This window comes from Hemicordylus capensis, chromosome 2 (genome assembly GCF_027244095.1).
Source record: "Hemicordylus capensis ecotype Gifberg chromosome 2, rHemCap1.1.pri, whole genome shotgun sequence".
Classification (NCBI taxonomy): Eukaryota; Metazoa; Chordata; class Lepidosauria; order Squamata; family Cordylidae; genus Hemicordylus; species Hemicordylus capensis.
In genome coordinates, this window is record NC_069658.1 from 127,292,541 (window position 1) to 127,316,428 (window position 23,888).

General features: G+C 43.8%; 1 protein-coding gene across 11 annotated transcripts in view; it reads right to left on the reverse strand.

Moving 5' to 3' along the window:
* The window catches only part of LINGO2 (leucine rich repeat and Ig domain containing 2), a 937,252-nt gene that overhangs the window by 438,672 nt on the left and 474,692 nt on the right, over positions 1 to 23,888 (reverse strand). Inside the window, exon 1 of one of the 11 annotated variants that reach the window (XM_053298211.1) lies at positions 21,215 to 21,308. The exons of the other annotated variants lie outside the window; for them this stretch is intronic. The gene's annotated coding sequence lies outside the window, so the exon portion shown is untranslated. Of the gene's footprint in view, positions 1 to 21,214; positions 21,309 to 23,888 lie in introns of those variants that run through there. 11 annotated transcript variants of the gene reach the window in all.

Genomic DNA, 23,888 nt, shown 5'->3' on the forward strand with positions numbered 1-23,888 from the left:
ACTCTTCCCCAGGAAATCTGCCCTCAATAAATGGGTCACACACTCTTCCTGTAAGGGGCAGTGAGGTTTCCTGCTTCTTCTGCAAATTTATTTATTGTTAAATTTATATACTGCCTTTCATTAAAGTAATCCCAAGGCGGTTTACAGCAAAAAAATTTCAGCACAAGATGGTAAAAAAGACACAATTAAAATATTAAGTGTGTGTGTGTGGGAAATATTAAACAAATCTGATTTAAAAATTTAAAACAAAAAGCATAAAAGCAATAAAGATTATAAAGCGCAGCAGCAGAGAATCAAATAAATGCCTGGGCAAAAAGCCAAGATTTTACATTTTTTCTAAAAGCTGTGATGGAAACTGAGGAGCGAAAAGCCACCGGGAGAGCATTCCAGAGTCTGGGGGCAGCAACAGAGAAGGCCCTGTCTGCGTGCATGACAACCAAGCCTCCCTCATTGTCGGCACCCGCAGCAGAGCCCCCTCAGATGATCTTGTCAAGCGGGCAGCAACCCTTGGGAGCAGGCGGTTCCTCAGGTATCCTGGGGCCAAACCGTTTAGGGCTTTAAAGGTCAAAACCAGCACCTTGAATTGGACCCAGAAACAAACTGGTAGCCAGTGCAGCTCTTTCAAAATGGGTGTGATGTGCTCCCACCGGGCAGCTCTAGATAAAACCCTAGCTGCCGCATTTTGCACTAGCTGCAGTTTCTGGATGTTCTTCAAGGGCAGCCTCACGTAGAGCGCGTTACAGTAATCCAGCCTTGATGTGACTAAGGCATGGGTAATTGTGGCCAGTTCTGCCTTCTTGAGAAAGCGACGTAGCTGGCGCACTAGCCGAAGCCGTGCAAAGTCACCCCTGGCCACCGCCTCCACCTGAGCTTCCAAAAGCAGAGCCGGGTCCAGTAATAACCCCAAGCTGCGTACTTGGTCCTTCAAGGGGAGTGCAACCACATCTAGAACCGGTAAAATCTCCTCATCCCGATTGGCTCTCCTACTGACCAACATTACCTCTGTCTTGTCTGGATTCAATTTCAGTTTATTAGCCCACATCCAACCCATCACGGTCTCCAGACCCCGATTCAGGACATCCACCGCCTCCCTAGGATCAGGTGACAAGGAGAGATAGAGCTGAGTGTCATCCGCATATTGCTGACAACTCAGTCCAAGTCCCCGGATGACCTCTCCCAGCGGTTTCATGTAGATGTTAAACAGCATGGGGGACAAGACCGAACCCTGTGGGACCCCACAGGCCAATGGCCACAGAGCTGAGCAGTAATCCCCCAGCACCACCTTCTGGACCCTCCCTCCAAGAAAGGACCGGAACCACTGCAACACAGTACCTCCGATTCCCATACTCGAGAGGTGGCCGAGAAGGATACCATGGTCGATGGTATCAAACGCTGCCGAGAGGTCCAGCAGAACCAACAGGGACACACTCCCCCTGTCTAGTTCCTGGCGTAGGTCATCCACTAGAGTGACCAAGGCAGTCTCAGTCCCATATCCGGGGCGGAAGCCAGATTGAAAAGGGTCCAGATAATCCGTATAATCCAAGACCCTCTGCAGCTGGGACGCCACCACACGCTCTATCACCTTGCCCAAAAAGGGCAGGTTAGAGACCAGTCTATAGTTGTTCAGGTTGGAGGAATCAAGGGAGGGCTTTTTTAATAATGGTTTTACCATCGCCTCCTTGAGGCACGATGGCATCTTGCCCTCCCTTAATCAGGCATTGATAATCACCTCCAACCATCTACCTGCCCCCTCCCTGGCAGCTTTTATTAGCCATGAAGGACAAGGGTCAAGAGCACACAATGTTGCCCACACACTGCCCAGGATCTTGTCCACATCCTCAGGCTGTACCAACTGAAAAGAATCCAATACAATAGGACCAGATGGTACCAGAGGCACGTCTGCCGGAACTGCCAAAACTCTGGAGTCCAAATTAGCATGGATGCAAGCGACTTTATCCGCAAAGTGACATGCAAACTGATCACAGCGGGCTGTGGATGGTTGTGTGGTGGTTGCCATGATTTGGGTGATTTTGAGCTGTTCAGATGAGGCATAAGAGGATCACTTCCCTCCCTGGCTTCTCCAAGATAAGGTTGAGAGAGATTCCTGCCTGCAACCTTGGAGAAGCAGCTGCCAGTCTGTGAAGACAATACTGAGCTAGATAGACCAATGGTCTGACTCAGTATATGGCAGTTTCCTATGTTCCTATGTACCTTCCCCACAGCAGGGCTAGGGGTTGGAGGCAACTGGCTGATCTTGGAGGTTTCCCAGGACAGAGATACTGAAGTGTGAGGCTGAATTGAGGCTCAGCATGAGTCAACACACAAGAAGCAAGTATCAGGAACAAGGGCCGGAAGCTCAAGGCCAGGGGCTAGTTGGCAAGGGAGAGGAACTGCCTTGTAGCACACTGTTGCTAACAGCATAGCTCTGTGCACAGGAAAAGACCTATATTGGCTTCACAAGAGCCACATCTGTTTCCTGCAAACTAAAGCAACTCTTGAGGAAAACTCTGCTAATCCTCCTCCCATGTAGACCCCTCCAATGGTAACTTTCTGCTGACCAGTCGTGTGTTTTGGCACCATTTATGGAAGGCTTCCTGAGACACCCAGAGCCTTTGAAGGAGGGACTATGAAAGGGCTTCCCTGGTAGCCATGAAGCAAGGGAATGTATCCTAGGATAAATGTATCCTGGCAATTGTTTATGAGGGTCCAGTAGGGTTTTGGGTCCTCCAGAGTGGGGTCTGGTTTAAAAATGGGGCTAGATCTGTACAGGGAATGTCTTAAGATGAGGGAGGAGGGTCTAGAGCACCCTCTGGTCCACGGTCAGGGAAGGATTCCTAAGGGGCCTCTACAATAGGTAGTTCTGTGATCAATCCTGGGCTGGGTTAGGCAGCCGTTGACAGGCAGTACCTTGGCAATTTGTTCTTCACCTAAGGAGATGTCTGATTCATCTAAGTAAGAGGTCAGTGTCTGACTCAGGACCTAGGTTGAGGTGGTTCCTGGCAACAGTAAAGCAGGAACCCCAGAGCTGAGGGAGTTTCCAGGAAGGGGCTTATAATGTCTCTGTGCAAAAGAACATTCTTGGAAGCACGGGATGGAGGAGGCATTATGGCTTCTTGTGCTTCTTCCTTATTATCTATGGAGATGTTTGGCAGAAGGGTTACTTTGTTCTTCCCAAGACAATCTCCCATAACTTCCCCTCTGATGGGCTAAGGAGGGCATAGTGGCAGTTATCCCATTTTATTCTCACAACTGCACCATAAGGTAGTCTAGGCACATTCACTGAGCTTCAGGGCTAACTGAAGCTTTTAACACAAATCTCCCTAGCCCACGTTCGACAAGCCTTCTACTACACTGTGTTTATTTAGTACAATATTGTTATTGTACCAGTGATATATTGTGAAAAATCATAGATTTCCACGATACAAACATTCCTGAAAATTTGAAAGTGACATTTCATGTAATGAAACACTATACATTATGTGGCATTCGTTAAAAATCTGTTCTTTAAATGGATACTTGACTTCAATATTTTTAAAAATGACAAAGAGAGAAGTTGGACTACATTTTTTCTTCAAATTGATTATCTTGCAACCTCATTAAGACTCAACCTTGTAATACAAGGGCACCCATTCCTATGATCTGCCAAGTGCTGGTTGTTGTGTAGGTGATAGCAAATGACTGGAGTGCAGCAGTGCCAATGGTTTTCTTATCACAGTCTTTCTAATAAACTCTTCTGGAAAAAAGCTCATGCAACATAATTGTTTTTATAAGGGTCATATACAGATTTTGCTGGGTATATGGACAGAATTTGAATTGAAGAGCCATACCATACAAATAATTAACTAGAAGGAACTGGATAATACATATTTGGAAAATGTAATCATATTCTGTCAGTTACAGTGAGCTGTGGTGTCCAATGCACTTCTACTAATGCGAATGCCATCTATGGAGGGTTGTATAGTCCTTCAGATGTCATGCTCTGTCACACACATTTCTTATGAGGGAATATGAAATCCATGAAGACAGATACAAACGTTAGGCAGAAAAGTAAGTCGACTAACAGTGAAGAGAAAGACAGACAGATGGTCAGATCAATGTGCTGACACTTCTTAGCAGCATATCCCTTGAGCCAATTTCTCCAAATGAACTTTGATGGCCTGTGCTGCCACCAAGTTATTGTTACCACTGAAGATGAAGGATTGTGGCAAAGAGCTGAAACTGCACTAATGGCTCTGCATTAAGTGATGACAAGGCTGCCAGTCACGGATGTCATATGTTTTCCTTCCACTTCTCCATGAGTTGACATTTTTAATCTTATGTATTATTTTTAATTTTATGTATTATTATTATCATTATCATTATTATTATAATGATGATGATGAATTTGAATGCCGAGGCTGCTTTTCTGCCAACAGCATTAAAACTGGCTTTGATAACTCAAAGTTTTCAAGGACTCGTGCAAACATGTCTTTGATGCATAAAATTAGAAAAATTTGGAGCTAAAAGACAGCAATGTAGGCCAGATGATCATCTGTATGGCAAAGGAGTGTGCTTCTTTAATGTTGTAGCTAAGTCATACTGAGAAGTTCAGAGACTAACATTAAAAAAGGAAGGAATAAATTACACCTGGCATTCTTGGTATGAATGTTAAATCATTGGTATGAATGCTACAACAAGTGAAATAATAGCTTGCCAATTGAACTGTTATTTGGGGTCACCACCCAGAGAAGAGCCAATTAGAGGAGGAGGGGGATCCCACCCCATCCTGTACCCTGATCCTAGTGCTGCCCTCCCAGATCCTTCAAAGGTGGAGCAGCAAGTGTCTAGGAAGGGCCTTAGAGAACTGCTGCCCCTTCCTTAGCACTCTCTCCATGGTCCCCAAAAAGGACTTTGTAGTTTTCAGTTCCATCTGTTGGAGAGGTGGATTATCCTCATTCATGCATGGCCTTATTATTATTTATTATTATTATTGTTGTTGTTGTTGTTGTTGTTGTTGTTGTTATTTAACAGAATCCAATTGATGCATAGATTTATTTATTTTTTAATTCAGAAAGCAGGTATGCATATAGTTGTCTCTTAAGGCAGGGGTTCCCAACCTTTTTCAACAAGCGTAGCCCTTCTGTCACAAACCTTCTTCTCAAGTACTCCAAAGAGATTGTGTGTGCAAGTGTGTGCACGCATGCATGGGTGTGTAAGCATTTAAATGTTACAATTATGAGTCAGGTTACTCCAGTCACTGGCTTACATCCAGTTAAAGTTACTCATGACTACTCCCACTGAAATTAATGGAGTGCTCATGAGTTGGAAGGGAAGGGAAGGGAAGGGAAGGGAAGGGAAGGGAAGGGAAGGGAAGGGAAGGGAAGGGAAAGGTTGTGCCATCGAGTCAGTGTCGACTCCAGGCAACCACAGAGCCATGTGGCTTTCTTGGTAGTATACCAGAGTGGTTTACCATTTCCTTCTCTCACACAGTATGGGATGATGCCTTTTAGCAGCTTCCTATATTGCTGCTGTCCGATACAGGAGTTTCCCATAGTCTGGGAAACACACCAGCAGGGATTCGAACCAACAGCTTCCTGCTCTCTAGGCAGGTTGCTGCTTCTATGGGTAAGCCATCCTTGGTGGCTTACTCATGAGTACTCTGAAGCCTGTTGGTCAGGCTAAGGGGAGGGTTATGCCGAGCTTCAGCACATAGCCAGACAATCAGGATTTTTAATATACTTCATCTTCTTCCCCACCCCTGATTCTACAGCAGACACATTGCTGAGGATGTGTCGGTTTCAAGCAAGCAATCTTCAGATGGGGAACAAATAGTGTGGCTGCAGTGTGGAGAGGCAATTGGACTTGGAGTACCTTTGGGAGCTCTTCAAGTATCCTAGGGGTACTAGTATCCCCCATTGGGATTCCCTGTTGGGAACCCCTGCCTTAAGGCATAAGTAATCTGGTTTAAGTCATCCTGAGCATGTATTAAAAAAAGATATGTATATGCTTAAAAAATGCTCTAAAAGATATGTATATTGGTGGATGAAAACCAAGACCCACACCTAGCATTCTAGGTATGATCAAGAATCAAGAACCCCACCAATCAGCAGGCATCAGAAATCAGCCAACAGTCCACTGTTTACTTTCAGTCCTGCCCTGCCATACATGTTTGATTAGGCTACCAATGGGCACGTTTGTGCTGCCGCAGTGACTGCAGCAAGCTGCACAGTTTTGTTAGAGCTTGGTGTATCCTTTGCAGATCAAACTTCTACGATATGAAAAGTGTTATGATTGTTATTTTTTTCAGCCCAAAATAAAATGTGTTCTAGGTTTCTGACTAATGCAATATGTTCTTGCTGAGAATTTCTACACCACCCTAGGTGGCCAAAGAGTGTTACTTCAGTCCAGACAGAATTACTCTCATTTCCCTGTTCAGTATTGAAATTATTTGAAAACTGCTGTATGTCAATTTGCAGTGAACAATTTGGAATTTGTATATTTATCTCTGTGAGAGCTCAGCAGTTTTGGAGTCTATCAAAACTATATAGTATCCAAACAATGTTCATTCTTTTAAAAATTGTGTAAATTGTCACTATTCATAGTAGAAAGCTTAGTAGTTTATGACAGCCCTTAGGCCCAAAGCTATTACCACACTTATAAAATTGTAAACAAAATAAATACAAATATAAATAAATGAACAGAAAACTACTAATTTAGAATATAGTTCCCAGCTGGAATGAAAGTGTAAAGTCAGGTGAGTTCACAGATAAACTCTTAACTGCACTTACTAATTGGACACAGCTTATTACACCTTCTGTTTTAGTGAGACAATGAAAAAACATGCAAGAATTGAGATTATTGGTGTATTAATGCTTCAAACCAACCATATGTCTTCATTGCTGTACTGTATTATAAATACAAGTGTCAGCGGGACCCAAGCATAGCTCAGTACAAACTTGTAACATCTGAATGAAATCCTTTGTCTTTGTTTTTAAAAATTGACAAGGCCTTGTCTATTTTGAAAAAATGGAAGACTGATAAATATCATTTTGCTTCTTTCAATTCCTTTTGTCTCAGCTCCATGTTAATAGCCACCTGATTATGTATTATTAGTATATAAGCATTATACACAAGTGCCAAATGTCCTTTAGGTGCTGGCTGACATCCTCACAAAACATGTTTCCAATCTTGCAGAGCACTTTGTTTAAACACGAGAGAGAGAGAGAGAGAGAGAGAGAGAGAGAGAGAGAGAGAGAGAGAGAGAGAGAGAGAGACTCCTTTTTGGCCCTTTGAAGCAAAAGGAAGAAACAAAGATGGTGTCTGTGATCTTCGTGTGTGTGTGTGTGTGTGTGTGTGTGTGTGTGTGTGTGTGGACAATGGACCACTACAAGAACTACATTTACAGGTACGTAACATAACTTTCTTTGTAGTGGTCTGGTTTGTCATTCACACTAAGGAGATTAGAGAGCTACTCACCTGGATGGTGGGTGAAGCAGGCATCCATGGTAGGACTGTGTTTAGGATCGCGGCTCCAAATTGAGAATGACTCTGAGATCTGGTATCTAGAGCATAGTGGCGAACAAAAGATAGTGGTCCTCTGCATGTCACTTCCCTGCATATGGCATCCAGTGGAACTCCTGGAGAAAAGCTGTAGAGGTTGCCATGGCCCTTGTTAAGTGTGAGCCAGAGAGTGTGAGCTGGAGTCCTATTCAAAAAGTGTATATGCCATTTTGATTGCAGAGGTGATCTACACTGAGAGACATTGGCAGGAAACTTGCTTCCTTTGTTGGGTCTCACAAAGCATACGAAAAGGGCTGTAGTCTGTCTGAAGGTTCCCGTGAAGGAAGGAATGTCTGGTGAAGATAAAAGGATTGTGTGCATCTAACATGGAGGTTATGCCAGGACCATTCTGTCTCAGAAGATGGCCTTGGAAAGCATACTGTTAGGCAGGTGTCCTGTGAGACATGGTATTGAGAGACCACATTTGGTAAGTATATATGTAGGGTTGGAAGGACAGATAAGGGGAGGGTGGGTCTGCTTGAAGGGCCCGGAGTTCTGCTACTTGACAGGCTGATGTGATGACCAGTAAAAATGCAGTTTTGAAGGTAAAGTATTTAAGAGGGCATGTGGCCATTGGGTTCAAATGGTTTTTGCATTAGTGAAGTGAGGACGAGTTTCAAATCCAGGAGGGTAGTGGGGGGCTTGTCTAGGTTTCGGGGAAAATAAGCGGATCAAACCTTTGAAAAGGTGTTTAACTGGTTCCCTGGAGAAGATGTGAATATGTGCGGTGTAGGCTGCGGTGGCAGCTAAATGAACTTTCAACAAAGCAACAGACAAACCCAACTTTTAAAAATATTACAGGTAAGAAAGTATGAACTGAAGCCAACCTGGGGCTAACTTCTTTCAAGTTGGCGAAAATGATAAAATGCTTCCACTTTGCTTTGTAGGAGGATTGTGTGGACAGCATCCTGGATGCTTTGATGATGTTTAGGACTTCCGAGTCCTATATCATTTCAGAAGAATCTGCAATGGCATGAGATGGAGGTTTCCCACATCTGGGTGGAGTACTGTTCCTTGTTCTTTGGTAAGGCGATTGCAGTGATCGGGAAGGGACATCTACTGTGCATCTGACAGAGTGAGGAGTGTGGAGAACCCAACTTGGCATAGCCACTATGGCTCAATCAGGATACAATTCAGGTTATCTGTTTGAACCTTTCAAAGCATTCTTGGCAGTAGGGGAAATAGAGGGAACATGCACAGGAATTCAGTATTCCAAGGGAACAGCAATCCAGGGAACGGGTGTCCCCTTGGTGGTTTGGGTAGGCCTTGGTCATCACATTGTCTGTCAGAATAAGTACTGACTTCCCAGAGTGAAGTGGTAAGAACGCTAGCTTGGTTTTCCAAATGTCCAAGAAATCTAGGCAAATGATGTAATAGGAGAGTTCGAGGCTGAACCAGTACCCTGCTATGCTTCTTCCATTGCAATGTGTCCTCCAACTGGAATTGGTTGAATCTGTTGTCAGCGTCAGGTCCAGTGGGTTGTATGTGAAGGGGCAGCCCTTCTGAAGGTTGGAATGTTTTGTCCACCAGCAGATCAAGTGTTTTGTCTCGGTAGGTATTTGAAACATGTCTCGGGGGTGGTTCTCCTTTGAGTGGTACACACAGAGAGAAACCAGTCATTCTAGGTGGGTGCATTCTAGTGGGCACATTCATCCTGCCAGGGGAAGGGTGGCCATAATTGAAGCCATGAATGCTAATAACTTCTATATCGAATGTGCTCTGTGAATTCCTAAAGAGAGAATGTGGTGTGCCATTGCTCTGATATCATTGATCCTGCATTGTGGCGATGTTGCCAGGATAGTGGGAGAGTCAAGCAGTGCCTCAATAAATTCTATGCACATTGTGGGATTAATTTTGATTTCTCTCAGTTGACACACAACCCTAGTTTGCCTAATAAGTGTAGGGTTTTATTGATGTGTTGGAGCTTTTGTTCTTTTTGTGCTACTAGGAGCCAATAGTCTAAGAATAGGAAGAGTTGGATGGATTGTTGACACAGATGGGTGACCAATGCGGCCATACACTTTGTAAATACCTGTGGGGCCATGGAGAGGCCAAATAGTAAGACCTTATATTGGTAGATCTTGTTCCCTGTGCAAAACTGTAGGTACTTCCTGTGTGTTGGACATGAAAAAAACACCTGGATTTGATGTTGTGGTGCACAACCTGGAAGGTGCCTTTTCTTAATCGGCCACACACCTCCTGAAGCAAGATTGGTGTAGGAGCTGTAAATTGGATCCCTGAAAGGGTGGAAGGCTGTCAAACTCTATAGCATAGCCCATACACACTATAGTCAAGACCCACTGATCTGTGGTTATGGCTTGCCATAAGGAGGAGTCTGGATCTCAGTGGGGTCATGTCAGGCTCACTTGGGGTAGGTAGACAGTCTTTTGTGTGGACCTTGCAGCTTGTGAAGAGCATTTCCAAAAGGCATTGTAAGGTTGATATCTGTTCTGTCTGTGATCTTGCTGACAGAAGGATTAGTATAGACACTTCTGTTGGAATTGCGAAGGCCAGGGAATGTTGCTTGGATTGTTGTTGTCTGACTGCAGGCCCATAGACTTAGCTGCTGTTTTCATTTTGTGGACCCTTTCTAGGTCCACTTCTTCCCAAAGTGGTTATCTCTGTCAAAGGGAAAGTCTTAAATTCTTAGCTTACCCTCAGTGGTGAACAACGTAGATTTCAGCCAGGCATGTCTACATAAGGCTACTGCTGCTGTCATGGCCCCTGACCCACAGTCTGCTTCATGGTGGGCAGTATGTGTCATAGCCACCCCTCGTTGTTCAATTTGTAGCTGATTGATGAATGGTTCTAGCTTCTCCAATAGCAAATGGGTATAACATGCTATGCAGCCCTGGTAATTGGAGATATGCACTTGAAGGCTGGATGTTGAATAAATCTGTTCCCCAAGAGTCAAAATTTCTCCCATCCTGATCAGCTGAGGCAGAGAGAAGCTTCTGTTTAGTGTCCTTGTGAAGACTGCACCACAATGGAGTTGGGCTTTAGGTGTTTAAACAAATAAGGAACGTTACTATGATGGACCCTGATAGACCCTGTATAAATTATCTAATCTTTTGAAGGTGGGGTGAATAGAACCTATGAGCGCTTTACCACTTCTGCAACTGTGGGTAAGAGAGGCAAAGAGAATGGAGTCATAGCCACTCAGGGCATAAGGCCAAATACAGGGTATTTTGTTTCCTGTGTTGTCTTGCTGGGCTGCAAGACCAAAAGAAGACTCCATTCTCAGAATTTGCTTGGAGTATGGTTAATAATCTTCAAGCAGGGGGAGTCGCCTTTACATCACCTATCAAATAATCCAAATGGGGAGAGTCTGGAGAGTTTCAGCTCCTTTTGCACTGAAAGGGTTTCATCATTTGTTGTTCAAGCACAGGCTGTACTGGAACCAGCTTCTTACTAAATTGGGTATCTTGTTCTTTGGGCCTCGTGTTAGATTTGTGATCCGGGTTCAACTTACCTTTCACTGGCACAGTTATGGAGGCTTTAGTAGTTCACTTAGAGGGCAGTGACCTTGACCTGAAGCGGGATCACTAGTGTTTGAGACTGTGTTTGAAATGTGGGTTCCTCTCCCAGTCATCTGGTCCCCAGTAACTATGTCCTCTCGGGTGATATAGGTCGGATTTTGCTTCAATCAGCATATATTCCATTCTAGGTCTGTGGAATTCCATGTCATATCAAGCAGGAGAGGCATCGTATCTGTGGTCGGGGGAATACTGGCACCTTCTTCTCTCCCAATATTTCAAGGGGTGTTTGCCATCATAGTCTTTGCCCCTGCTTCTATTCCTGCTGGGGGAATCTGGTTCTTCCCTGGAACACTGCGATTCCTGGTCAGGATCTGGCTCCCAGTCCCGTGGCAGATCAGGGTTCTTTTCTCCTTCTGAGTAGGGTTTGACATTGGGATGTACTTCAAACACAACATATTTGTTATGATGGGGGAAGTAGCCACCGATACTGTTGCCACCTTGCAATCTTGTGGGGCAGCCAGTTTTTCTCTCTTTTTTCTCCCCTTTGCCCTGGGTCCAAAGAAGATTTAGTTTTCTTTGGGTGCTTTACATCCCGACCTGATGGTGATGAAGTTGCTCTCGCGATTGATGGAGCCAGGGTAGGGCCTGGTTTTGGTGCTGGCAGAGCCATCTGAAATGAAGTCCAACTCCTCAATGCATTGCATGTTTAAAGATCTAGTAAGAAGCTCTTTAATACCGGGTTGGCCAGACTTGTCTTGTAAAAAGTAGTTGGTGAATAACGCCTTTTCCCAGGGGGGAGCACAGAGTCTAGAGGCCTGGTTTCTGCAGACCTGTCTAGTAAAGGCCAGGCAGAATTAATCCAACCTATGTGCCTCTCCCAAGCAAGTGAGGCACCCACGTGGCTGTCTAAGGAAGGGTGTTCTCCCAAACAAGATTTGCAGAATCTGAAGGTTACTCTAGCAGCCATAGGCCATGACAGATGATGAAGTGGTGGTGGTGGGTGGGGGGACAAACTGAAAACACTAACCAAGAGAGCAGAAGAACAAGATGATTGATATATTTGAATCAACCAAAATAAAAAAGGGATGAGGAATAAGAACTTTTTTTAAAAAGACTCTCTCACATGATGCACTGGTGACGCAGAAGGTTCTCCGATGTCGCTGCTGCTGCGGTCAAGAAAAGGGGAATTAGGTGGGTAAGTGCTCCTAGTAAGGCTGTAAGGGGGCGGGGTTACTGCCAAAATCATATCTAGCACTGGGATGTGGTTCGCACGTGTGCAGATATCCTTAGTGTGAATGACAAATGAACCATTATAAAGAAACCAAGTTTCTATAAACTTCCTTGAGCGTGATGTGCAATATGTAATCTCAATGCTTTCCATCATAGTAATGAGCTTGGAACCCAGGTTGATCCTCCTGTGTGCTGATAAAATGTACCCATTCCCCACCAGGGGTGTAACTGTAATAGGGCAAGCGGAGACAGTTGTCTGGGCGCCCACTGCCTTGGGGGGCCCCCAGAGGCAAGTCACATGACTGATTCCCCCAGCCGCGCACCCACCTGGGCTTCCTTCAGTTGTATTCATCCTCTGAAACTGATATGAGTGTTAAGACTTGGAGCCAACAGAACAGCATGTCTTTCTCTAGTACCATTAAATGACTTGCATCATCCACAATTTACAAAAGCGTTTTAAAAAATAATGTAGGATGATGTTCTGTTGTGGCAAATAGTGTGTGTATATGTATATGTATATGTATATGTATATGTATATGTATGTGTATGTGTGTGTGTGTGTGTGTGTGTGTGTGTGTATGTATATATATATATAAATTTTTACTATAGGAGATATGTGTGTGTGTATGTATGCTTTTTGTTACCACTATTCAGCCTCATTTAAGATTTCTTTACTTCATGAGCTGAGCTTCAGTGAGTGCGGGCATTTTAAAATCTTGTCTCTGGGCCCCCTCTAACCTTGCTATGCCCCTGTTCCCCACCCACTCCCCCATGCTAGACCCTGAGTGTTTGGAAATGCAATGGCAATATGGCTCCCTGTTCTGAATATCAAAAATTGTCATTGCTTTCCAGAACACTCTAAACACATTGGCCATCGTTGCCAGAACAAGTTAGACTACTTTTCTCAAAATATCTAAGCTTGTATTATTTATAATAAAAAGTATAAATTGACTGAGTGTTTTTAGAATTAGACTTACAAAATCATTCATTTTCTACAAGAGCTTGTGTGTTGATAAAACCTTCCACTAAGACTTCATTGGAGTCTTACTGCAGCTATGAATGCAATGGATCAAGTAATCAACCTTCTACCATGAATTGAATTGGAGAGGAGAGCTGGTCTTGTGGTAGCAAGCACGGCTTGTCCCCTTAGCTAAGCAGGGTTCACCCTGGTTGCATATAAATGGGAGACTAGAAGTGTGACCACTGTAAGATATTCCCCTCAGGGGATGGAGCCACTCTGGAAAGAGCAGAAGGGTCCAAGTTCCCTCCCTGGCATCTCCAGGATAGGGCTGAGAGAGGTTCCTGCCTGCAACCTTGGAGAAGCCGCTGCCAGTCTGTATAGGTGGGCCAGTGGCCTGAGTCAGTAGAAGGCACTTACTTATATTTTATTTATCTATATCTATACCTGTACCTATATCTATTATCTATATCTATTATCTATATTTATCTATATTAAAAATATTATTAAATATTTTATATTTTATATTTTCCTACAGCTTTTGTTAGCTTTAACGTACCAGCTAGAAAAATAGCTCTGCTATAGTCAACATTGACTTCCTCTAATTTAATATTATAACATGATTTTAAAATGATCATACAATTTTTTCAAAAATAGACATTTTATTCTCAGTAACAATAAAATTTATAGAATTATCCTAACTCTTACAGCCACAAGATGGCAGCACATAATTCATTCATTTTCTGGCTCTTCAGCAAATATTCTTACAAGAGAAGTAAATATTCTTACAAGATCAGGAGAGAAAACAAAGTCACATTATGGTTTTGGAGACCACCTGAAGATTACATATTAAATTATTCATAATGCAAAATTAATGGGAATCTTTTAATGATTAATGCTTTTTGTTTCTGTTTTTCAAAGTTTCCTAAGCCCTATTTATTGGGAGAGACTGAAGGACCTGCTTAACTTTGGCTAGATCATGCCCCTTGTTTTACAAGGCTATAATCTTCCCTAAGTCATTTTTGAACAAGTGAGTATGAAACCTCAATAAATAGATGAGTGGTATTATTTTGGGCAACAATTCCAGCATTAGGCACAACTAGTGATGCTGAAAATATTCACAATCAGGCTCGTAATAATTTTCACCTTCAATATTTGGTGTTATGACAAATTGGGAACCTTTACCCTGAATTTAAACTCTTACTCCATTCATAATAAACAACAAGACATCCTTTGAGCCATGAAGTCCCACTTTTGCGCTTGTGCAATTGGCATTTATCAGACCAGGCTGGTTAAGCTGGAAGCCACTGTTGGCCCATGCTCAGACATTGGAGTCACCCATAACTCTTGGAGGTCTTTAGCCTCCCAGTCCCTGACATACCACCTGCCCCTGTGATTCTGGCTTCTACCAGGAATGCCACTTATCAGCATTAGAATCTACTTCCATATGGGGAATATGGCTCTTTGGTGGGGAAGACACATGCTACTGGAGGAGATGCCTGTTCTGAGGCCGCAGACATCTGTGATTTGGCAGGCAAGGCTGGACCACTGCTGCTGCCCAAGCTACTGACACATCTTCCTCTTCCATGTTCAAACAGCCAAACCTGCGGTGCACAATGAACAGAGGCATTGCTCCTTACTAAGGCAATGCAAAGTTGCCTCCTTGTCCCCACAATAAAGCCATGGATTATAATACAAATGGGGCATGCAAAAATGATTCAGGCCTGCGCGGTTAAAAAATGCATATCCACGTTTGTAGAGAAGTATCCCAAACATACACTGAAATAGCCAAGAAAGTAAAGGGGTTATGATGATTACCAGAGGTTTTTAAATAAACAAATAGAACTGATTACTGAATAAAGTCAGGTTTCACATATCCCTAATTCAAAGCATTTCCCAACATTTTAAAGATGTATCAAATCACAACAGACATAATGGAGTAGTCAATACACTTTAATATCCGTTTGGCTCAGTGGATGGTAAAGTGGGGAGTGTTTCCCCAATCCTTTACAAAATCAGTCTCTGTCTCTTTGGGTTAATCAGTGTGGAACATGCTCATGAATGGTGAACGAGGCATAAGTTATCTTTGGGGAAAGAGAACAACTCAACCTCTGTGTAGTGTAGTGTAGTGTAGTGTAGTGGTTAGAGTTTTGGACTAGGACCAGGGAGAATTGAGTTCAAATCCCTGTTCAGCCATGAAACCCACTGGGTGACTCTGGAATAGCCACTTATCTCTCAGCCTAACCAACCTCACAGGGTTGTTGTGAGGATAAACATGTACACTAGGCTCCTCAGAGGAAGATTAAGATATACATATTTCTTTTTTTAAAAAATCCAATATCTACTGAATAGATACAGTACAGTAACCTGCTCATTTATTTATTTCAAATATTTATCTATTGCTTTCCAAGAACAACAAAAAAGTCCAGAAAGGGGTTGTTTTATATGTACTGTATGAGTTTCTGCTGGAAGAATGTTTATGGTCTGGATTGTGTTAGCCCACTCCTCAACTCACCATTGTTTTCTTAAGTCACACCCATTGATCCACCTGTCTGGGCTCCACCCTGACACCAATCTAGGAAGGTCTGTAACAGCGGGTAAAGTTGGCCAGGATTATCACTCCAGATGGAGTGAGACTCAAGCTGAAATACAATGGCTTGCCTAACCCCACCTAGTGGGATCCTAGCTGAAGTGAGATTTGAACCAGGAAGAGAAGAGGTGTGCATGAAGGAAGAGGTGTGCCAAGCGTGGGTCCATCAGTATGTCTTCCCATCACATCCCATTAATCTGAATGGCTCCTGAACACATGATCCAAATACCCCCTCCTTCATAATGCGTGCTGCTGCTGGTATAATTTGAACAGGTCAAGAGAGATAGCTCGGCTAAAGCCAAGGAGTATAGTGGGGCTGCCAGCCCCCCAGGCAGTCCCCTTCCCCAGCCACATTGTTGCACGGTGGCATGAAGAAACCAGTGCGTGAGTGACCGAATCACCACACTGGCTTGCTGGCTTTGTCAGCAGGTCACTGGCCCTGCCTGCCTCGCTGGCACTGCACGTACCATTTGGCTCACCTTCAGGCGGCTGAAGCTTACCCTCCCCAGCTACTCCATCCCATCCAGGTACGCCCTCACCTCTTGCCTGTGGGCTCCCCTGAGACATCTGGTTGGCCATTGTGCGAAACAGGATGCTGGACTGGATGGGCCTTGGGCCTGATCCAGCTGACTGTTCTTAGGTGCTTATGCATTGTGGGCAGGTGGCTGGCTCGCTTGCTGCTCACACTCCCTGCCCGCTGCATCAGCCCCAGAACCTCTCCAAAAAGCTCCTCACAGGCGATAGCATTGCCTGGATCCCCTGCCTGCTTGCCAGCCAGCCAGGAGGGAGCACGTTTGCTCCTTTTTCTGTGGCTCGGGGCTAGCAAGAAGCTGGAGAGGTGGCAGTAGCAGAGGGGACCCCACATAAGGGGGTTCAGAGTGATGCCTTCCCAGCTCCTGCCCACAAAGTCTGACTTGGGGGTGCTTAGGGTGGCGGGGAGGCGCTGGCTTTCTCCTTAATGGAAAGCATGTCCCCCAGCTATGTCAACAGGAAGTGCCAGGCCTGGGTATGCCCCCCCCATCAATCATGGGTAGGACAGGGAGCCCAGCTAGAAGCAGTGAGGTGCAGAGGGAAGGTACGCCAAGCAGCTGCTCTGAATGGTGCAGGAGGATGCCAGGCAGGCCACTGGCCACCGGGGATATAAGCGTCAGTGTGGAGTTGGGTCCAGCACCACTAGATGCCAGGGATGATAGGCAGTCTTCATGGGAAGAGGGAGAGTCTTGTAAGGAGGAAGAGCAGGGGGTAAGTCTTGCCTGAAGTGTGGTTTAAGAGGGCTTGTGGCAGAGATGACAAGCTCCTGCTCTGTGAGCAAGAAGGGAATCTCAGGTCCAAGAGGCTGGGGTTAAGCATGGCATAGACCTTTCCCAGGCAGATGAGGCACACAGGGCCCATAAGAGGAAGGGTCAGCCTTAAGAACCTTGCAAAACCTTTACAACCTCAGCAAGCAATTTCACAATCTTATTTGGTGAAATATATCTGCCAGAACCAAGCCAAAGTTGTTATGGACAGTCTATAACATATTTGGACCAGAGGTACCAACTCAGAAGTATGTGGAATATAGGCCTGTGTCTGATTTCATTTTATATTAAGAAATGAATTAACTCCTGAACTCAAGGTGAACTGGCATACTAGATCTCAAACTGCTCTGTGAAGAGAGGAGGCAATCCAGCATTGTATTGTAAAAATGGATATGCAAGGAAACACAAAAGCCAGGCCTGAATGCTGAATGCTAATCAATATGCTAAAAATGTGACTCAGGCTGATTCCCCCCCACTTCCTGTTGCAAGAAGCCAGTGTTAATCCTTGTCAATTGCTCTCTATAGAGATTCAACATAGCTAAATGCATACAGAGATCCGCCTGTAGACTTTAATTCTTACCTCACTGTGCGCTAGCCAAATGTCTCACACATGTATAATTACACACTATATAGAGGTACACAAGAAATAATGTAATGGCTGTCTCTCACCAATAGAACTAAATTTCCTCACTAACTCCTGACTTTAACACCTTTTGGGGTCAGACTGGCGAGATGCAATTTGCAGCTCTGAGATGCAGATTTGTCTTGGACAATGTCCCCCCCTCCCTTCTGAGCTCACCGTTTACAGAAGATGAGATTGAGATCTCTCTGGACTGGCCAATATCCTGAATAATTAAAAAAAGACATTGTCCAGAAGGTAGCAGCGAGTTGTCACCTTTTTGGGGGACCCAGGAAAGGATGAGATTTGAATAGGTCCTATGAGATCAAAAAGAGCAAAGGAGAATGCACTATAAAGAAGGAGGCTAGTAGACAGAGAGTTTAACTATCTTGTGCCTACAGCAAGATTTGCTCACAGCAATGCCAGGGTTTGCTGCCAAGCTGCGGGGCTAAACAGGAACTCTGCCCATGGACAGGAACTGTCTCCTACAAGCAGTTCTGTGCCTACGGGCAATCTGCTCACACGCCTTCCCAGAGTTTGCTGCTAAACCGCGAGGCAACAAGCAGGAACTCTGCCCATGGACAGAGGCTGTCTATGACTTCTAATGCGCAGTGAGAAGGTCAAGACTCCCCAGCCATGGTGCTCTGGCTCTCAGCCGTGATTTGAGCACTGCAACAACTCCTGTCTCCTGCCAAAGGTCTTGCTTCTTCAACTGAAAAGATCTCCTGCTCTCAAGTCTCTGATCCTGGTAAATATGCTGCTCCTACAAGCCTGGAATCCCCTCATCCCTTCCCCTTCTCCTGCCTCCTTCTCCCCCCTTTTTCCTCTACTAATCTGATCCCCCAAACCATACCAGCCCTCAGCGTCCCTCCCCCCTTTTCTGCCTGTATCTGAATTATATTAGGCTCTAGGAAGATTTAATTGCACACACATATGGTAGTTAGGAACACTGGTGGTGGTTAGGATGTTCTGTTTAAATACTGTTGCTGATATTGATAGAGGGTTCTGCTTTCTGCTTTGCTAGATTATGTTGTTAGTCTTTTATACTCAATAAAGCCCATTGAATCTTTGAGGAATGGTTTGATCTCCTTCCTTCCATGCGCCCAGATCATACATGGTCACTAATATAACAGAACTTGGTCATGAGCCAGACCTAATTTTATATACTAGCTAATGAGCATATTTAGTATATAAATCAGGCCTGGACTGTAACAAAGTTGTGATTAGATACCTTCAAATCTGGAGCTGGAAGAAAGAAGTGTATTTTGCAGCTCAGGGGCCCAGAGATCTGTAACAGAAGAGTCTGCCGCAAAGAGAATGCACTGCAGGGCTAACCAGACAAAAGCAGAAGCATAGGCTCCTATTAGTCATACCAGGGCTAACCAATCAAGAAACTGCATATTGCCTCCCAATCACAGGAGCTGATGTTTCCCACCTCTATTCCTTTTTGGTGCCTGAAGGCATCTTTGAGACCTGAGTGTGCATGTAGTCCATAGTAGCTTTCTAGGTTAGGCCTCAGACTCAGATATTTCCAGTTTAAAGCCTGGAGTGCCAATCTAGTTTGTCTTTCTCTGCACTGGTAGTATAGCATTCATACTGAAATTCAATACTGACGTTCATACTGAAAGTACTAAAAGAGATATTAATCATCAAAGTAAAGGGACATGATTGTATATATCCACAAGGTAGCACATATGTGCAAAATTAAGAAGCCGACACCCTGACTTTACTTTTCAGAGTATCTCCAGATTCAACAATACATGTAAAGGGGAAAGGCATGCAAAACCTCATCTTAATTACTACCTTGGTAGCTGGGGGCAAAAATTTACAGCTCAACAATGAAAGAAAGAATGTAACATGAGGGCTAACAGCTTTCTACATAGAATACAGTTCAGTGAAGGTCAAAGCTGGAAGGTGAAAATGAAGAGTAAAAATATGATCAAAAATAGACGTTCAGAGTGGAGTAAAAGATGAAGCAGAAAAGGAGTACTGAAATGCATCTCTATTTCTTTCCTTACAGCTTTTTCAATATTCTAAACAAAACACATCCTATTTTCATATCTTTAAAAATCAAGATCTAGCTGTCTGGTGCACATACAGGATCTCTTATTGGAATAAAGCAGTGCACATTAAGTGTGAAAGAATGACTGACATCCAAACAAAGTTGTACGCACATCATAGGGGAGGGGTGATATTCATCAGTGCTCCCTTTTTTCTAAAGTCCACTGCCTCTGAGGATTGTGATACCCTCAGCAACATATTTTTAGGGCACAGTGGGCTGCAGAGGGAAAGCGAGACTGGCGAAAATGGCTGCTTCTCCATCACATATTCACAACCTTAACCTGGATGTCAACCAGTGTTGTGTACATCAAGGATCTTATTTTTGTCACATTAAATATAGTCTATTGCTCTTTACCAACACAAATATTTGCTGCCAACCCATTTGGTGGCTACCCAGAGACGAGCCTTCTCGGTTGCTGCCCCGAGATTGTGGGATGTGCTCCCTGCTGAGATACGATCCTTCCCATCTCTGGCAATTTTCAAAAAACACCTGAAACCCCATCTTTTCACTCCAGCTTTCTCAGCTTCCTAAATTTGGGGGTTTTAATATTTGGTCTATTTTACAATTCAAAACCTGATTTTGGGGTTTTTAATCACTGTAATTGTTTAATTGTTGTTTTAAAGTGTTTTTAAATTGTTAATTGTTATGTTGCTTTTTAATTTGTTTTAGCTCTTTACTGTTTAGTGGTTTGTTTTAATTGGAAACCGCCCTGAGCCATTTTGGAAGGGTGGTATACAAATCAAATCAATCAATCAATCAATAAAAATATATTCCAACATATGTTTTATCTTATCTTATTTCCCAACTCCCTCTCAGCAAGGCTATGCAGATAACAACAGTAATGGTTTTCAGAGATTCATATGGGATTAAGTGTCAGGAGCAGAGTTGATCTGAAAATGATTTTAGAAGCAATTTCAGCAAAATCCAAAGTTGCTGGTAGAGATGGAAACGGTAATCTGAGGTGGGGAGGACACATGTAAAATTTAGGGAGGGCATTTGCCACTGTTTGATGTTAGTGACAGAGGTTGTCATTTTCCTTTAAAAAAAAAAAAAGTTTATACTAATCCTCTTCCAGAAGTGGTAGAAGTACTACTTTTGACACAGTGTTATTCTGAGGGGGATTCGGGGGTGGGAGCAGCTGCCAGTAGGCTGAAAAATCTCTCTAAGGTTATCAGGCCTGCCCAAGAAATTGCCAGAATTGACCCCTACTTTTAGCTACTCAAGAATATAATGGAGAAAGTGTGTGTGGGGGGGTGCGGAGGTCGGGGCATTTTGGATCTGCACTAGCACTCAGGAGCTGCAAATACTAGAACCAGAAAGCAATAATTCGGTCTGCATGGTGAATCACCAGATTGGAGTACAGTATATCCCAAAGCAGTAAAGCGCTCCCAGATACTGGAGTGATTCCACGCACAGAGCCTGGCCTTTGGCCTCCTTACCATGGAGGGCTATAAGCTTCCTGTTCAGGCCCGAACTTTGCCTGGGCAACAGCAGTCTTCCCTGGCTCTGGCTGCTGTCTTATTCCCTTCTTGATTCCTGCCTCCAAGTTCTAGGTCCCATTCAATGGCTCTGCCACAACGTGGGCTTCAACTCGCAAGCCTGTTGGTGGAGGGACAGAGTATATTTCCAACCGAAACCTGAAGATACCAGAAATCCTAATCCTGGATTTAGGCTTTCCTATGCTGTTTGTCTCCTCCCATATTGTGAAAGGCTGCTATTCACTCCTCAGGAGAAAAGGAAAATGCTACATTTTGGGAACACCATTAAGGTGCTGTCAAAACCTGCTCTCCACTTCAAATTAATGGAGGGAACACATCATATCCACTGATGGGGAAAATGAAGAAATATATTCACAGGGGTCTATTTTACATATCAATTCCATTTAATTTGTGAGTGCAGTGAAGATTTCAATTGTTATAAATATTTGGTTCAGTGATTAAAAATACATTCACTTGGTGGGTCAGGCTGTAGCCACACTGAGTTGCAGGCAAATGCATACATTCAATTCATTTTATGTCTATGCTGGGATAGGCTTTTATTGCTCTGAAGTAATTATTCTGCATTTCAGGTAAATAATGTAAATGCTAACTGCAGTAAAATAATAAAACAATTGTTTCGGTATTGATGATCTGGTAGAAATGCTGTACAGAATTAGCAATAGAAACGTAAACTGCATATGGGCAGATCATTCTATTGCCAGGAGTGAGACAATTTTTTAAAAGACATCCTCTGTCTTGTCTTCTGCTTGAGTTTCAAGCGATTTCATTTTCAGGGCAGCAGCGTGCAAAATGCTTCATTTTATATCTGTGTACTTCAAGCATGAAACGTTAAGACTACAAGCCACAAACTACAGTTGACAAAATGCATGCACACATATACCTCTTGTTCAATTTCAGTAAAGACTCTTGAAGATGTACCAGATATCACCCTCCAGACCCAACTGGACACACTACACAACTTGTGACTTGCCAAGTCAAATGCAACCCACCAGCTATGCATTATGGTCTGTTAGGGCTTAAGGAACCTCTTGCTTTTGCACTTCCTTGCAAAATTAGGTTATCCAACAGTGACAGGTCACGGTACAGTGCTGTAGAGTATGTGCAACTTGCTCGGCCTCCAGTTCTTCAGGGTAGTAACTCAGGGGGAAGGAAACTACTGCAGTGACTACATCAGCAGGTAATGGCAGCAGTAGGTGGGTAGGAAGTTCCAAAGTTTCAGAGTCAGTTGAAGCCACATTCAGGGCCTGCGGTAAGCTGGTATAGATCATTAGAGAGACTTAAAAACAGTTTTTGTGAGCAAGTCAGCAAGTCATGAGCAAGGGCTGGTGGACCCATGTAAGTTCACCAACATTTACCCTGATACTTCTGCCTCCCTTCCTCTCTTCTTCTCCCTAACACACATGCTCGCCTCTCTCTCTGTACCATGTGTGCAGAGATGCAGACAGCATCTCTCTGCATCCAGCTAGCTAGCTAGATTAGAGGTTCTATCTCTCCACTTTCCTATCTAGAATGGAGTTCTCCAATAAAGACTCTTTATATTGATTTGAAACTATGAACTGGCTCCAAGTTTCTTTTGCTCTCAGCAAACACGCATGCCTGGGCAGACTCCGCTGTGTTTTGCCTCTGTGCACACTGCTGTAATAGAAGGGTATCTCTTACCAGAGAGAATTCCCAACAACTTCCAACAGCGCTGGCATAGTAAATGAGGGCTGAATTGTGAGCAGCATGAAAAATATGGCTGTGTGGGTCAACTCTGACCACAGTGACAGCTTCTGAGTTTGGGAGAGTTTCTGGGAAGTAAAAGCATGTGAATTATTGACAGACAGACATGCAGCACAGCCTTCCAGACAAAGCAAGAGTTCCGTCCTCATAAGGAGGTAGTAAGCTAGCTGTATGCGAGGCTTGGTGTGGCTTGCCATGCTGTGTGGATGAGAGGCAATGGGGACACCATTTTTGCTTCTCTCCCTGCAAAAGCTCCTTTCTCTGCCAGGAATATATATCTGAGATCCCTACAGATCCCTACCAAGGAAACGGATCCTTAGAAAGGAAAGGACTGGGTGAGAGTAAGTTAAGAACTAATGGGGTTTGTGTGTGTGTGTGTGTGTGTGTGTGTGTGTGTGTGTGTTTAGAAAGCAACAGAGTGGTCCAATAAATATCTTGTAGAAGCAAGAGGAACAATTTGCAATTAATACTAATAAAACTGTTGTGAAATTTCAAGGCTATCTTCCCAACTTGGCTGGTTTTAATAAAGATTCAGTGTGCATGGGGGAAAAAAGGGTTGTCTTGTTTAGCTAAGTCCTTAATGCTAGAAGGACAAGGTGATCTTCAAATTCTGTTTGCAATATGATTATGTTGGTGTCTCCTTCATATTCTTCAGCAGCATCTGGTGAGCATGCACTCTGAATTGCAAATGCATCTTGGTTGTAAAATTAGCACAAGTGCAGGAGAGACAGCAAGAAGCAAAAGGGAAACAGTAATAGAGCTAAGTAGATTTATCAGGGTATTTGTACCTCACTGAGACCCCCAGTTCAAACGCATCTTGCTCTATGACTTGTAATTTCATGCTGTCAACATTTGAGTTATTCAGATAAAGAAACCGTGGTGACTAGTGCAT